We start from the raw sequence: 11,937 nt of genomic DNA, 5'->3' as shown, positions 1-11,937 counted from the left end.
CACCTGATGAAGAAGAAGACTGAAGAAGGCAGACTCAAAATATATACAAGGTTTAATCCAAAAGCAGGCGCGCACCAACCAAAACGAATACAACAACCGAAATACAAAAAATACAGAGATAATGAAATGTCAACAAAGAGGTGTGATGGATAGATGAATGTCCTTGACAATTAATTAATGGCGGGAAACTAAGAGAAAGAAAGCATGTGACTGATGAAAACAAACTAAAAGTCCATGAAAACAGAAACTAAGAACAAACAAAACTGAGTGTGAGGGACAACAATACTGATTATTTACCTAGGGAGCTATAGAGAGCTGAGTGAGACATACATAACATATGAAACAGAAGCGCCAATGCTTCAGAATGCTTGTTGAAAAAAAAATAATAACAGCACTCTAAATGTTCCTGTTGAAAAGAGAAATGCTTACACTATGGTTGTGAATGTGTGCTACTTAAGAACCAGGAAATAACCTAGATGAATTGAAATCGTCTGCTCATTTGATTTAAATGACCTCTCTTGTTCTGTTATAAGCCCATATCAGAATTCCTAAGTCACTCCTGGCCCTCGGTGAAGAGAGATATGGTAATTATGAAAGACACCCTGGCAACGGTGTGCCCTGCTAATGCTCAGGTATGTGTTTATCAATAGTTTTTTAATTATACACGGCTTACCATTCACATAATGAAAAGTTGAAACCTAGTGTATGTCATTTGGTGATGCTAATTGCCTCGCAGTGCTTTCAGTGAGGTTAATGTTGAACAGTAAAACACAGGAAGAGACTTGCTGCTGGGAGTCTCATTTAAATACTGTGGCACTAATTTCCGATTTTAATTTCCTGGGCGGTACAGCCACATTACCCAGGGCGGGGAGGTGGTGTTTCATGACTAAACCCTGATGAAATGCACCTCTTCATAAAAATCATATATGGGGAGGGGGGGAATCAATATAGTCTTGGATTTTCACTGTGTAAAAGCATAATGATCATGTCCTGTTATCCAATCTGACTAAGATATCACACAACTTCATTATGAATCAATGGGCTCTGCTTTGATTCAATACATCCTTTTCTCGTAAGATGAAATCTTGTATCTCTAGCTCTCCTCCCTCTGGGGAATTAGGAAATGAGTATGAAATGCTTTCTTGTAATTAACAATTAATACAGGCACATATATATATATATATATATATATATATATATATATATATATAGTGTAAAATGGTGGAAAAAGATATTTCAGTGCATTGCATTGATTATAGTTGTTCTGTGGCAGTGAAAGGACCTTCACATGCACATCCTGACCTCGTAAACTCAAAAAATTAAATGATTTTTGATGACTTCAACTAGCTGAGACCTGCAAACCAGCTTAAGATTATTCATACTAAGGATGATAACTATAATGATTCATTTTTAATAATCCATCTAATTCTATGAGAGTTTCACAACAGTGGAACCATATAGTTGGAATCACTTTTAGAATGATTTTTTTTTCCAGCTGATGAATAATAAAAATATTGACAGCCAATCAGAATCCACACAGCTTTAAATACCTTGAGCATTGAAAGCGACAGACGACATAACTGCAACAAAAACAGAACGATACTGTCTATTGCTGCAGACTCTAATAAATACAATTATTGTTATAAATATAAAAAATAGTTATTGTTCTTAATGCGAATAAGTCTTAACGACAATTTTTTCAAAATGATCCCTGTTCACACGGATCTCAAAAACGATTTAAAACGCTGTATCATTCATGCCAGGCCAGTAGTTGGCGATGTCACTTAGTAAAGAAACACCACGCGCCTATAGACTGAGTACGTAAAAATCTTGCATTTGACATCACCGTTTTCACTGGTCAATTCATGTTTTTGTAGTCTACATGGAGACAATAACAATAGTTTTCAAAAACTTGCACTTTGAAACCTGTTTTCGAAAGCTTGCGTTTTCAGGCCTACAATACATATATACTGTATATATATATATATATATATATATATGTCAAATGATTAATCGCGATTAATCGCGGGTGCTAATTGTGGGTGCTAAACGTGTATATATAAATACACACACATGCTTGTATATATTTAAGAAATATTTTCATGTATATACTGTATATAGATTTATATATCATTTATATTATATATATATAAAAATATTTTTTTTTCTTAAATATACATCCATGTGTGTGTTTTTATATATATAAAATAATTATACACAGTGCACCCAAATACATTATGTAAACACAAACTTTTATTTTGGATGCAATTAATTGCGATTAATCATGTGTCAAATGATTAATCGCGATTAATCGCATCCATTTTTTTTTGCTTCATACTACAATTCCATCCAGTGATTTTTTCTCTGTAACCATTTCAAGCTCAGCAAGTGTGTGATAACGTTTTAAAATCTTTTGAGTGTATTACAGCAGCATATTTCATTCAGTGTAGTCAAGTGTCTAAATACTTATTGTATTCACCATGGTTTTTGATTTTGTACATTCCAGGGCACTCAAAATAATGCTTTACTATTACTTGTATGGTGACGTCTGAAATTCATGAAACTCCCATACATATATTGTGGTCAAGGTAAATTGTCCATAAAGAGCTCATACATTATGCTGAGGGCAGGTGTAACGTGTGTGAACCCAGTTCAAGTTCAGTGACCACCATCTGTACGGTTTATCTGTGTCTCGTCCACAGTGATAATGCTCACTTCAAGGGTTGTGACAAATCCAGAAAGGGATCGCTCTCAAGAGGCTTTCACTCACAACTTCAATTAGATCGTACTGAACTTTATTAAATCATCCACAGGTTGTCACTTCGTTGCGATTGCCATGTGAGAATCCTTATGTATTTCACTGTCAGAATCACACTGACGAAGATTCCCAAGGCGCTGACACTCCTGAACACTCATCTGACGGAGCCGCTTCCCGATGGAAGAGGAAACAGCGCGTCCGACGACGGGGGGCCGATGAATTATCCCCTGAAGATTCGGCGACTGCTTTAACAAATCCTCTCATTTCCTCAGTATTCAAATGCAAAGCAAAAACCAATTATTATTTTTTTCCTGTTTCAATTTTTAACTGTGAATATGAAACATAAAGGCCAAGAATTTGATATAGCAAGTTCCTACGGATCTATTCACACCTATTAATACTATGGAGAGTAGTGCAAATGGTCTATGGCAGAGAATGGACTTTAGGAATCTATATGACATATTTGATTTGGTGTGAATGAAAATGTTGTGATGGATAGAAATGCATTGCCCTTAATGTCTACACTCATTTCGGATCCCAAGAGCAAACCACTAATGGTGCTAATATCAGTGATGGACTTATTACAAGAAGATACCAGACTCTTCCGTCCTTTGGACGTAAAATCGAGGTCTCTGTGGTCATTAAAAATGCCATGGCACTCTCGTAAAGAGTAGGGGTGTAAACCCGGTGTCCTGGCCACATTCCACCCATTGGCTCTTTAGTCCTAATGGCTAATATTGCCCACAACCCATTGCGCGTTGGATAAGGATTCGATGTGAACTACAAATACGTATAAAAAGTGTTTAAAAAACCTACAAACATGGCAGATGTGCTCGACCGACGCTTTAGAAGAGAGGTTTTTGATAAAGGGGTTTGAGTGAATAATCATCCGTATCTGACATGATGAAAAGATATTTATTCAATGTTATCCACATTATTCAAAAGCATTGTAAACTTTTGTAAATATGTTTGGTCATTAAATGGCAAACACATGAAGAGAGTCTCCGCATTAAAGACCTACGACTGGGGGATCAACGTGCTACTATTTCTCTCTGAAATGCTAGGAAATTAAATTAAATTGAATTGAGGATGGGGAATTTTAACTGTGACAAGATGATTGACAGGATGCATGCAACTAAGCGACAGAGCTGTCCGTTAAAGAAGCAGTTGTGATGCTTTTTAGATAGTATTGTTATTAAAAAACGGATTAGAGGAAATAGCATTTGTTATGTCATGACTTAACAAGTTGTTAATTCTTCAACACTTCAGCCTGACCAATAATAATGCTAACATATCTTCTGCTTCTTGCTTCTTCTTTTTTAATAAGCTCTTCTTAAGCAGTTAGCGCTATGCTAATCTAGTTTGCTGTAAGCTAGTTGTAAGTTAACTAAAGGCAAACTGAAACACACTGAAACAATCAAATGAGCTCTTTTTGAGCAGTTAGCGCTATGGTAAATAGTTTGATGTAAGCTAGTTTTCTGTAAGTTACCTAAAGGCTAACTGAAAACACACTGAAACAATCAAATGAGCTCTTCTTAAGCAGTTAGCGCTATGCTAATCTAGTTTGCTGTAAGCTAGTTTGCTGTAAACTAACTAAAGGCTAACTGAAAACACACTGAAACAATCAAATGAGCTCTTGTTAAGCAGTTAGCGCTATGGTAATTAGTTTGCTGTAAGCTAGTTTGCTGTAAGTTACCTAAAGGCTAACTGAAAACACACTGAAACAATCAAATGAGCTCTTGCAGTTAGCGCTATGCTAATCTAGTTTTCTGTAAGATAGTTTGCTGTAAACTAACTAAAGGCGAACTGAAACACACTGAAACAATCAAATGAGCTCTTTTTGAGCAGTTAGCGCTATGGTAAATAGTTTGATGTAAGCTAGTTTTCTGTAAGTTACCTAAAGGCTAACTGAAAACACACTGAAACAATCAAATGAGCTATTCTTAAGCAGTTAACGCTATGCTAATCTAGTTTGCTGTAAGCTAGTTTGCTGTAAACTAACTAAAGGCTAACTGAAAACACACTGAAACAATCAAATGAGCTCTTCTTAAGCAGTTAGCGCTATGGTAATCTAGTTTGCTGTAGGCTACTGTAAGCTACTTTGCTGTAAGATAACTAAAGGCTAACTGAAAACACACTTAAAAAATCAAAGTACAGCAAATCAAAGTTTGCTGTATCCGAACTAAAGGTTATATTTATAGGCTGTATTTTAAATACTAGTTTGTATCCATCCAACCATATGCACAGGATTGAGAGCAAATACTTAATACAGACCCGATTTGCACATTCATTCTTCACATATTCTTCACATATCTGCACAGTACATCATGTTCAGTTATTTGTTTCTTAAGCTTTTAAATATTCATGAGCTTAGCCAATGCCATTTCCCGACTTCACACCCAGCATGTGTGTGAACCCCCATTGTCAGCACCACTTTTTAAAATATGTGACGACTGTGATGCTCTCAGACACCGCTAATGTGTTCGACATCATTAGACAATGAAACATTGGAAATATGTCTTTCTGAAAAATATCCACTTGACAAAAAGTCTGGGTTGTGGCAATTGGATGTGACCCCAAGTCAATAAGACACTGAACAAACACTCTTGGTTTCTTCAGAGATTCTCTACTACAGACACAAACCCAGAGTGTGCATCATTGGAAAAAGTTGGTCAAGTTGAATGAGCTTTAAAAATCATTAATGTACAGGCCATGACGTAATTTCAACGTTTTGTAACCAATGCCTGTTAGCCACTGCGTCCAGTGCCGTAAATGTATCTCTCTTGCAAATTTGCAATTTGTCTTATAAAACAGATTTTTTTAAGCATGTTCCAAGTATAGCTCGTTCCCAATTTGGCATGCTAAACATGCTGAAGATTCGTTGTAAGGCGCAAAACTTATTAAGAAAGAAAATCAGTTTATTCAGCATAACCTGGAGCATTTCCTCCATTGAATTCCAGTTATGAGTCATTCCTACAGTTTGGTGGATTTGCTCTATTGGGTTGAGATCTAGTGACTGTGGGGGCCATTTTAGTACAGTGAACTCATTGTCATGTTCAAGAAACCAATTTAAAATGATTCGAGCTTTGTGGCATGGTGCATTATCCTGCTGGAAGTAGCCATCACGGGTACATGGTGGCCATAAAGGCATGGACATGGTCAGAATATGCTCAGGTAGACTGTGGCATTTAAACGATGCCCAATTGGCACTAAGGGGCCTAAAGTGTGCCAAGAAAACATCCCCCACACCATTACACCACCACCACCAGCCTGCACAGTGGTAACAAGGCATGTAACTGAAAATCCCAGTAACTGAGCAGATTGTGAAATACTCAGACCGACCCGTCTGGCACCAACAACCATGCCACGCTCAAAATTGCTTAAATCACCTTTCTTTCCAATTATGACATTCAGTTTGGAGTTCAGGAGATTGTCTTGACCAGGACCACACCCCTAAATGCATTGAAGCAACTGCCATGTGATTGGTTGATCAGATAATTGCATTAATGAGAAACTGAACAGGTGTTCCTAATAATCCTTTAGGTAAGTGTATTTTGTATGTGTAAAACCATTCAATTGTCTCTGAAACTCCAGTTACACAGGTGCTGCTTGACCTTTAAAATCTTAAGCTCTAAATCACATGACTTGGTTGGAAATCACATCATTAGAAAGAAGCAAATCCAAGAATAAAGTATCTTATAAACCTTTCTCTTTTTTCCTCATTTTTAAAAGACGTATTTAATGGCGTAAACATAAAATATTCATCCTGTTGTGTCGATTTCTTAAAATAGATTTTATGGTTTATTTTAAAGTCGGTATGAAACAGAAGTTGAGATTGTAATTTTTTCCTTGTTGTGGCGAGTGAAACGGCTTCTGAAATTAAAAAAAAAAATGTAGGGCGGGACCGAAAATAGATGACCGAAATAGAAGAGAGGTCGTTTCGAGGGGGGAGGGAAGGGCAATGTATTTGATTAAAGACTATAAGAGTACATGAATTAAAAAAAATAATAATGAAGTGCACAGATAAATCATTTATAATAAACACTACAATATTATATAAAGAAGATTTATCAAATTTGATTTCATGCCGACTTTAAAGTCCACTTGTGGTGAAAATCAAGCTTTTAATGTTGTTTATATGTCTATGTGGTGTTTTTAATATGCATTAAGACAAACTATGCGCAAATTCATTAGTCGACACCATTGCTGAGTATTGTAACTGCAGTGAACCAAAGACTCAAAAACGTGGTTTGGAATCGCTGGTGTTTCTGACTTCACAAACTAGGTAACCAATGGTCAACATGTGATCGTCAATGTGTGGATCTCTGAGGGGGTGTGAGTGCGTGGAGGTGGGGCTCATTTGCATATTCATAGAACCGTGTATACTAAATGAGGCAAGGGTGTAGAGTTACAGTCAAGCTATTTTATGGCATTAGAGAAAAAAATTAAAGGAAAAAACATTTAAATATGTAATTTTGGTGATCAAAGATAAGTTTTTAAGGATAAAATTATTGAATACAGGGGAGTACAGTACTGAGTGATAATAATTAAGGACATGTAATAGGGTTAGGATTTGGGTGTTGTTTGGGATTTGTTCTCAATTTATGCTCAATTTATAGTAACTACTATAGTAACAACACAAGGACATTGTAAAATCAAGAGTTACCAATTTTAGATATCATTCAAATTCTTTATAAATGCTAATCTTCTGTTAGCAATAGCATGTTATTCACTTAAATGGCAATGAAGATTACCTATTAATTGTCATTTAAGTGAAATTACTGAACTTAAATATACAAGCTTGATAAAAATGGTCATTTTAGAAGAAAATTTCAAATGGCATTTAGAGGCTTTTGCATCTGAACTCTTCATATATATATATATATATATATATATATATATATTTTTTTTTTTTATTTTTATTTTTTTTTTTACCAAACCTGCTCAGTCCTGTAGGAATGACCCTAATACATTTTGAGCTGATTTTGCTCATAAATGTCCCTGGGCAAAGGCTCTAATTGAGTAAGGGCTAGAATTAATCTGTAGGTTAAGATACACTGTTTACATTTTATCAGCAATCCTATATCCCCAAGTTACACACGGCAGAATAAACAGTAAGACTTAACTTCTTAATGTGGAACGTCTTCTGCTAAATGAGTCTGGTCAATCAAATAAAACTAGGATATAATAATAAGAAAAGAAACACACAGTTGTTCAAACAGATACAGTTACAATGTACTGAACATAGCTAGAACATTAACACTGGAGATGTCAAGAGACCAAGCAGTGGATGTGTCCTGTACTCTGTGTGCTCAGTGGAAGAGATTGCTGGCATATTGATTGATATCCGGTTGACAAGACGAATGCAATGGGAAGGAAATATGAGTAAAAGGTTTTGCTTGGCTGCACAAATTTGGTGGAAGTATCAAACTGCACGAAATACACAGGATGCTTAATGTGATCTGGTAAATCCACATCCAAGCCTGCCATCTAGAGGACAACACTAATAAAATCACAACAACGTCAAAACCTTCTCAAGTGATGAGGATGGAATACATGTTGACTAAATGAAAGATTTTGAATTTTGTTTTTTAAATAAATTAACACTTGTTTTCAACGAGGAGAAATTAAATTGATCAAAAGTGACAGTGAAGACTTTTTTTTGTGAGACAAAAAAAGCATTTCTTTTGACCTCTCTCTTCATCAAAAAAATCAACTATATGGTTTTAAATATGGTTCATCAAAGAAAAAAAATATGGTTTCCAAGAAAACATTAAGCATAAAAATAATAAGATGTTTCTTGAGCAGCAAATTAAAAAAAAAAGATTGTATACTGATTGAATACTGAAATAATGATGCTGATAGATAAAACAGTTCGTTCTGGTTCTAAAATCTGATTAGCCGAGAGCCTTCTCCAGAGATGCGATATTCTACTAATATCCCATTATCACATGGAAACCGTTTCACGATTTGTATCACTGCACGTGTTTCTGCCAGATATACTTGCAGTGGCAGCATTTCTCACAGTGAGCTTCAATGGCGTAAGAGCAAAACTTTACAAATACTACTATTATTGTGTCACAGAATGTAGGACAGTAACAAAGCACATTTACTTTAGTACTGTACTTAAGTACACTTCTGAGTATCTGTACTTTACTTGAATAGCCTATTATTTTTTTCTGGAAACTTTTTACTTTCTAGGCTACTTCACTACATTTGAAGGACAAATATCGTACTTTTTACTCCACTACATTTCTCATTACAAAGTTCCTTGAGTAGAAAGTAATATGTTGGACACCAACCAGATTTTCATTTTAAACCACAATACAACATCTGTCCAATGTTGAAGATTAATGTCAATGTGACGTTGGATTCTGACATCAACTTGATTTTCATTTTCAACGCTTTGTTTGGTCTTCTAAATGCGAATTTTGTCATTGTTTTGGAGCAGAATAGCTTTTAGATAACAGTAAGGCTAATATTCATATTTAAAGCCAACAAACTTTGAATAGGGCACTATTTGAGGGAACAGCCATTTGGGTATCCGTAACGTCTCGGTTACTGATGTCCACAGATCTGAAGCCGTATGCCCCTTGTGCGTGGCCCCCTCAGCCGGTGGCAGAGGCATCCGTGGTGACCACAGAGTGCCTGGAATTTGTTCTGGGGGAACACCTGTCCGCAGGAACAAAGGGTCCAACCACAAGCTGAGAGTTGAGCCGCTCTGCCACGCCCATCTGGGGACTCGATCGTGGAGCCAGTGTTGGAGCCGCCTCATATGAAGCAATCCGAGCGGCGTTACCGCGGCTGCAGATGCCATATGCCCTTGGAGCCTCTGAAATAGTTTCATTGGTGCCGCTGTTCTGTGTCAGAGCATGCTCACGCAGTTCAAAGCTGAAAGGACGCGGGCCTCGGTGAGGTGCACTGTCATGTTCATCGAGTCCAACTCCATACAAAGAAAAGAGATCCTCTGCCCGGGGGTGAGTTTGCTCTTTTCTCAGTTGACCCGAAGCCCTAGGTGGCTGAGGTGACTGAGCACTATGTCCCTGTGTTCGCATCACTGATCTCTTGACTGGGCGAGAATAAGCCAGTCATCAAGGTAGTTGAGAATGGGAACACCATGCTCACACATGGGAGCAATGGCACGACTTTTGTGAAGACACGGGGTGACAGGGCCAGCCTAAAGGGTAAGAGGTCGATCGCTGCATACCAATCTTGGGGACGGATGCATTTGAAAATGAGTTTCTGCGTAAGCATTTTGATCGGCAGCCTGTGAAGGGACCTGTTCGGGAAACGCAAGTCCAAGATTGGCCGTAACCCACCGTCTTTCTTGGGTACAATGAAGTACGGGCTGTAGAAGCCGGTCTTTATATTGGCTGGAGGGACTGGCTCAATCGTGTCCTTCGCCAGAAAGACTGCGATCTCTGCACAGGGGCACTGTCCGCCAGAACATGGGTGAGCAGAATGCCCTTGAACACAGGGGGACGCCGGGCGAACTAAATCGCATAGCCGAGTCTGACAGTACGTATGAGCCAGTGAGGCGAGGTGGGAAGCGCTAGCCAGGCTCCCAGACACCGTGTGAGCGGGGACCAACAGCACCACAGACTCACCACGGGGGTCTGCAGCTGGTGGACGGGTGGGAGCAGCAGCGGTCCGCCGGGGCAGGATGTGTTGGGTGGCCTACGTCTACTTCTGGGCGGCTGAGAACTGTTTGGCGAAGCTCTCGACCACGTCAATAAATAACCTAACCGGAGAAAGAGGGGCATCCAGGAACCGATATTTATCGGTGTCCTTCATGTCCACCACGTTGAGCTAAAGGTGGCGCACTTGGACCACCAAGGTGGACATTGCCTGACCGACTGAACCTGCGATTTCTTTCGGGGTGGGGCAGCACGGCGGAATGCAGGGACCCGAACTCCGACGGCACCCGACTGTGTGGTGCAACACATACCTGCTTCCGTCGAAGCGGATGCCAGACACAGTTGCATCGCGATGGCACGCTCCCCCGGCGGGACATCCACATACCCCTTAGCTGCTCCGCAATGGAGGAGGGAGGAGCCACTAGAACAGCTTCTGGCACTACACGGCGCCGTCTATGTCCAAGCAAGCTCCTCATGCACTTCCGGAAAGAATGGTGCCAGGAAGGCATGCTGAGAACCAGCACGGCCTGCCCCAAAAAACCAATCGTCCAACCGAGAAGGTTCGGGACATGGTGAAGGGTTCCACTCAAGCCCGACCTTCTCACGGTCCGGGAAAGCATAGCTGCCCATTCAGGATCAGAATCAGGCAATGCTACACTCCCCGAAGGGGGTAACGCAGCCCAAATCGTCATCTCCAGAGGACTGAAGCTCCATCTGGTCGTCAGGTGGAGCTCCAAAGGTCACGGATGCTCGTCCATGAGAAGGACCAGCGTGTTACTTTGGAGGCTCCAAAGGCGGCAGCGCTTGTGAGGCATGAGGGACCCACAGACCCACGGAGAAAGCCCTCACGATAATTCTCAGATCACCCTGACCATGCAAAGAAGTAGGTCTATTCTGAGGTCCAGAATAGACGCTGGATTGGGGCATAGGCGAGGGGACTGCACCTCCCTTGAGGTAAGCGAGTCTCGATCTCAGCGCTGTCATAGTCCACCTGGACTTTGCCTGACCGAATGCCTGACCGAATGTTCATTTGCCTCGTTCTGTAGACACTCAAAGTTGATAGGGATCCTTGAAGTGATCCCAATTACGTTGTCACGTCAAAAGTGAGCGAAAGAAAGGGAACCGTTGTAGGAACTGTTGTGGACGAGTGGATTTATTCAATGTCACATTCAATCACACCACTGGAACTGTGTTCTAGAAATAAATTTGATTGATATGAGTAGGCAGGAATAGATTCAGTGGCATAAGGTACATACAACCTTGCAACAATAATGAAACAATGCATTGAACAATTATTTTTTACTTCTGATACAGTAATTTTAAAGTCCTTCTAGAGTCCTTGTGTACTTTTACTTAAAGGTGCCATCTGACATAATAAATCAAATCCTACTCCATATTCCATAACAGATGGGGGCAGTACACCTCCAGAAAATGAGTTGTACTCCTACCATCGCGCATGTTATTCAAATCATTTGACACGATAGTAAAAGGTTGGAAGACCGCAGTTTCACGTGGAGCATTTGGAGATTTTTAGAGATCAGA

The sequence above is a fragment of the Pimephales promelas genome, chromosome 13, assembly GCF_988280905.1.
Source record: "Pimephales promelas chromosome 13, fPimPro1.hap1.1, whole genome shotgun sequence".
In the NCBI taxonomy this organism is placed as follows: Eukaryota; Metazoa; Chordata; class Actinopteri; order Cypriniformes; family Leuciscidae; genus Pimephales; species Pimephales promelas.
The sequence above is the reverse complement of the archived record's forward strand: the minus strand, read 5'-3'. Positions refer to the sequence as shown.